This window comes from Copadichromis virginalis, linkage group LG10 (genome assembly GCF_057382275.1).
Source record: "Copadichromis virginalis isolate Kocher_CV1m ecotype Utaka linkage group LG10, C_Virginalis_male_GT1.1, whole genome shotgun sequence".
Taxonomy (NCBI): Eukaryota; Metazoa; Chordata; class Actinopteri; order Cichliformes; family Cichlidae; genus Copadichromis; species Copadichromis virginalis.
Window position 1 is genome coordinate 26,422,961 of NC_140627.1, and position 6,421 is coordinate 26,429,381.

Consider the following 6,421-nt stretch of genomic DNA (forward strand, 5'->3'; position numbering starts at 1 on the left):
TTCAATAAAATATACTCACTGTACACTTTTTAGGTACAACTAATTTAACTGGTTGTTAATGCAAATGTATAATCTGAAAATCAGAGGTCACAGGAGAATGGCCGACTGCCTCGAGCTGCGGAAGAGCATCTCTGAGCACACCACACAATTGAACCTTGACGCAGAAGCATTGGGCAGCAGAAGATCACACTGGGTTCCACTTATGGGAACAAGAACGCAATGGTAAAATTTGACTCAACATTGGAAAATGGAAGAGTGAAAAAAATGGTTCCTCAATTTCTGATGCAACATTTGGATGGGAAGGTTTGGCATTAGCACTATGACTGTATGGATCCATCCTGCTTTGTATCAATGGTTTTGGCTTTGGTCTCCAACTAAGCATCATTTAGCCACTACATACAACTCGTTGTATTGTTGCTGACCACATCCAACCATTTATGGCAGCAGTGTGTCCATCTGTATCTTCTGATGGCTGCTTCCAGCAGGAAAACACACCATGCCACAAAGTTCAAATAATCTCAAGCTGGTTTCTGGAACATGACAGTGAGTTCACTGTACTCAAATCACCTCCACACAGTCACCAGCTGACAACTTGGGAATTGGAGTTCATTATGTTTGGTTTAGTTAGGTTTTGTGTGTTTTACCCCTTCTCCTGTTTTTGTGGGCTGATCAGCCACTATTTAAGTTTCCCCTTTGTCTCGTTAAGTCAGGTCAGTTTGAATTATCAGTTGTGTTGTCAACTTTGAGTAGAGTTTTGTTAGTTTGACCTCTTTTATGGGCCCAAGATTTTGATTCTTTTTGCATGAGTTAACCAATTATGTTTTTTGGGTTAAATAAAAAAAATCATTTTTTGGACTTTAACCTGTGCCTAAGTTTCCTTCACTGCTCGGTCCATCACAAGTGGTGTCAGGAGTGGGATCGTCATGTTGCATTTCAATAATATTAACAGGGATTTTGAAACCCAAAGGTAACTCAGGCTCTGTGCTAGGAGCTTCTCGAACAGCAGTATGTAGAAACTTCTCTTGCCTTCTCTGTCCACATGACTTACGAGACTTCCCGGGTGCAGTCTCTATGTCCGCATCGTAGAAGGGCAAGGCACGGAGTGGGTGTAGGGACTCCTCTTTCTTCTTAGCTTGAGCTCTTGTTACTGCAACATTGCATGTATGACTAGGATTCAGCAAGTCAAACAACACAGGCAGATCTCAACCCAGCACTACTGGAAATGGCAGATTCTCTGCAACACCAATATTTAGAAAATACGTTTGTCCTTGTACCTTGATGTACAGATCTGCTGTTGGATATGATCTCTCATCTCCATGAATGCAGCGAACAGGGATTGTCTCCACATTAACTTTATTTGCGGGTACAAAGTCTCGGTGCACAAGAGTCTGAGTACTTCCTGAGTCAACAAGGGCCTTTAATGGTTTCCCATCAACCTCAACTAAGGTCATTTTGAAACCATTCTCAAACTCCACTTTAGGCTCCACACTTTGTCGGGGCACAAAACACATCTGAGTTATTTTTGTAGAATTCTTTGGGCACATAGGTTTTGTGTGGCCCTCCATCCCACACAAATAACAAATCACAGTCTTGGGTGGAGATCTTGACGGCATATTGACAGACTGGCTCTTTGGAGGTTTACTCACCCCTGCTTTCTGGTAGTGAGGGACAGATTTTGAACCACCTCTCATTTTCCATGCTGTGTGGCTCCATGGCTGTCCTTTTCTCCGTGCTGCCACAAACACATCAGCCAGCTCTGCAGCCGCCGCAGCAGAGTTTGGATTGCGTTCTTTAATCCATATCTGTAACTCAGGAGACAGCATTCTCAAGTATTGTTCTAAAATTAATATTTCACTAACCTCATGCACCGTTTTTCCTTTTGGCTTCACCCACTTCTCATATAACTCTTTCAATCTTGCATATAGTTCTTTTGGATTCTCATCAGGTTTTACCTCCAGTGAACAGAATCTCAGTCTATATGTCTCAGGATTAATGTCATATTTTTGAAGGATAGCTGCTTTAACTTTGTCATAGTCTAGAGAGTCATCCATATCCATATGAACATACGCACCTCTTGCTTTGCCAGTGAGTAAAGGAATCAGATGAAAAACCCAGTCCATTTTTTGCCACCGGCAAACTACAGCCATGCGTTCAAATGTTGTTAAAAAAATGTTCAATATCATCCTCTGTCAATTTTTCCAGCCTGGGTTCATAAAAGCGAGACTGACCTGACTGAGGATGTATTTGCTCATTACTGGAGCCAGCACAGGGAGGATCCTCCTCTTCAAAGGACTCTACCTCTGGTTGTTCAGGTTCCTCCATTTGAGGCTCAGGGACCGGGGAGGTACGAGCTTGCACTTCTACCTGCAACAGCTGAAACTGATGTTGCAGTGCTCTAAAGCTTCCTGCTTCCTGGGCCTCCTGCTGACCCATATGAGAACGAAGCATGGAAATCAGTTCTGACATTGTCAGCTCCTTACCTTGGCTCTCAGTACTATCCACCCCTCCAGAGGCTCCATTTTCCTCTCCTCCTTCTACTTGCTCTACCACTCCAACTGGCTGGTTTTGACAATCTCCTTTTGCTCCTCTGCCACTCCTTCCCATTCTGTGCATGGCTTGATGAGTGAAGAGGGGAAAAAAGAGAAAAAAAAAATCCTGTGCCTTCAACTGCTGATCCCACTCCTGACACCACTTGTGATGGACCGAGCAGTGAAGGAAACTTAGGCACAGGTTAAAGTCCAAAAAATGATTTTTTTATTTAACCCAAAAAACATAATTGGTTAACTCATGCAAAAAGAATCAAAATCTTGGGCCCATAAAAGAGGTCAAACTAACAAAACTCTACTCAAAGTTGACAACACAACTGATAATTCAAACAAACTGACCTAACTTAACGAGACAAAGGGGAAACTTAAATAGTGGCTGATCAGCCCACAAAAACAGGAGAAGGGGTAAAACACACAAAACCTAACTAAACCAAACATAATGAACTCCAATTTCCCCCCCCCCCCCCCCCCCCCCATGGTCCTGAGTTATGGCGTGAACCAATTTGTAGCCTTCCTTTAAACCTCGCTCCGCCCCTTTTCCACCTCTTGGCTCCTTAATCAAGGGACTGGAACAGCTGCAACTAAGGTAACTCAGAAAACAAAAGATTAATCATACATAACAGTGTAAACTAAAATGTGCGCACTTATTTTAGAATGCAGTCTATGTGGATATGTGAATTACCTCCAAAAAAGTCGAATTTCCCAGAGGAACCCACCCGAGGGATTAATAAAGTTCTATCTTATCTTATCTTAACCAAAACCAGTTATTTATTGTCCTGTCAATAAATTCCTATATTTAAAGAAAGAAATGTGAATGCAATGTTACTTATAAGCCTCTACACTAACATAATGATATCACCACTGTGTGGCTGTAAGTGCAGCCATCACACAACTATAAACCCCGTTAGTTAGTTTTGTATCTTTTATTAGTTTAATTCTAATTTCATTTTTTATTTCAGTTTCCTGATTGAGTTTGACATAATTATTTCTGTATTACTTTTACTTGTTTCTTTATTATAATATGTTTGATGACGCCTGACTCACATTCATGTAAACATCCAATTTGCAATAAACATATTAATCAAAATGACCACAAAAAAACATTAAAGACTAAAAAACATTCCATCTCTGTTGGATTTACTATACTTTAGTTTTGTGCATAATATACACTGCTTGGTCATAAAGTAACACGAGTCAGTAAACTGTCAGGGAAATCAAAATGCCAACAGGTGCACGAATGGTAGCATTGAGGTGTAGGTCCCACTGCGGGACGCTGGGTCCTCGTGTCATCCTCATGGAGTCCATCTCTGGCCAGAAACATGCACATGAGCAGACATCTGGAGGTCATTTTCAGGAACTCTGGCAGTGCTCTTCCTGTTCCTCCTGCTGCTAGGTTGTTGCCTTTTTATGGCCCCTGTCTAACCCATCTCCTGGTATCACCTCCACACTCTTGAGAGTGATATGAGAGAAAAAGCAAACCTGGATGGATCTGCCATCGCAACCCGAATGGGCTGCAGGTATCATGCCACTGGTACCAGCAGTGACAAGGAGACCAGGGAGGAATAAGAAGAGAGAATTGGTCTGTGGCACCGCCTTGGGTTTGCTCAGCTGAGACAGGTTCATAGCGGTTTCTGATTCCTGATTGGGCAGATAAATATCCCTGAAGTTTAACTGGCTCTGTGTTACACTGTGATGACCAAGTAGTCCCTTAATTATTTGAGCAGTGTACCTTCAATCAGTTTGTTTATTTCAAAAGTCTAGTTAGTTTTTATTGTATTGTATCGTGGTTGAGAGCCAGACGATCACTACACTTCTGTTTCACTACATTTCAAAAGGAAAAAACTGACACTTTTCAGTCCCCTACATACAAGTGACTTAAGCAGTGGTGAGGAGGACTAAGGTCCTCTACTGAAGCAACACCACCATGTATAAACCAGGCCAACAAAATACCACAAAGCTATTGAAAGTTCTTCATTTGAAGCCCTGAAAAGGTGACTCATCAGCTACATTTAATTAAATATCAACAGTAAAAGAATTAATTTACTTTGTAATTATTAATACTAATATCTAAGTGATAATAACCAAACAAATGAGAGGGCTCAGTGCTAATAAAATACTGAATTTTGACTTTGTTTCTTTCTTTTCTGTTTAAAACAGGGAGTTTTAGCTTCAGGGGAATTTCTTAATGTAAAACAAGTCAGGACTGTAAAAGATGGCAAAGAGTCATAACTAGCCAGTATTGATTTAATCTTCACAAAAACAACCTCTGTTGTCTTAACCCTAACCCCTAATACCTGACCCTTTTTAGTTTGGGGAAATTCTACTAAGTCCTGGAAATCAGGACAAAATGACTTAATTTTCTGAATTTATTTTTAAGGATTTAGTTTTGTTTTGTTGTTTTTTTAACAGTGTAAATAACCTGAAGGTGAAGTGGAGCTTCTCTAGATTTTCAGTGAGTTTTAGGCTAGTTCTAATACTTATGTTTAAAGCTGAGTGCTCCAGTTAGGGTTAGATCTCATAGGGTCAGTCAGTGTTGAAATATTAAAAATAATTAAAGCTGTGTGAGAAATGTGAGAATTGAGCATTTGCCTTTCTTATGCAGTGAGGAAGAAGCAGAAAGTTTCTTGTTTTGCATTAACTTGAGAAGCAAAAGGCTTTGAGTTAATAAATATGTAGTTGCCCTCCACGACTGCTTTCGCTACTTGTCACAGGTCTGAGGCAAAAAGGTTTGGATTGGTTTAATTAACCTTTTCAGGCTGAAGCAGGTCACATTCACAAAAAGCGAAGGTTGATTTATTTTTCCTTTCCACTCCGATTAATCGTCTCACACCTTTTGGCCTCCTGAGCTACAGATGACGAGGATTTTCTAGCTCCGGTTACTGACTGAGCAGTAAAGCCGGACCCGAGGGCTCAGTCATCCCTTTTGACTCCCGTGGGTGACCCCACAGATGGTCCCTCTTTTGTTTTCTTATGGCCTAAAATTAAAAAGCAGCCATCTGTGTAAAGGCAAAGAAGGTGAAGTCACTAATGTGGTCTGGTCAAACATGGCCCGAGGGATATAAAATCCATCCACAGAAGGTCTGACATTTTTTTTGTTCATTTGCAGCAGAGAATAAGAGGAAACCTGCACAAAGAGTTTTCACGTATGGCGAAGTGAAGCCACGGTGTGCGGAGATGTGATGCCGTAACAGGGCTTTCATGTGGAACGGTGCTGTCTGCTATTACATAAACAGCTTTACAAAAGTGAGCAGTCCTCCACATTCTTTCTATAAAAAGACTCATCACTTCACCCCTATCATAATCTGGCTTTATTCTCTCCATTCCAGCAGTTCAGGCTCCGAGGAAAATGAGAATCAGAGGTAAAAGGGAGAACGCGTCAATGTTTCTGTTCCTTATTCCAGTATGGAAACAGGAAAAGAACCGGGTTCGAGTATGGGAACCAGCGCGCGAATACTGTGTAAATAATGTGTTTTACACGTGACATTTAAAGATGCTCTGCAGTATTAACCCGTACCAGAGTATAATAATTATGATTACTGATTCATTTCAATACACTGAGCATCTAATATCAGGGGCTCAGGTCTTTCAATTCAGTGAAAGCTGCTATTTGATGCTCCAAATCGACACCGCTTCCCTCCTGAGATCCAGACTTCTACATTTTGTGTCTTTCTGATGCACATTTTTGTCTTTGTTTAGCTGATTTGCATCAGTTTGAGGTCTCTTTGAATCTTTCTTGTATTTTCAGTCATTCTCAGTCCTGCTTTGAATCCATCTGATCTTCTTTCCACTGCTCACTTCCAGGTTGACTACAACGAATAAGGAGCATGCCCCTTCTCTCAAACCCACCATGTGCATGCTGTTCTAAACAACATCCA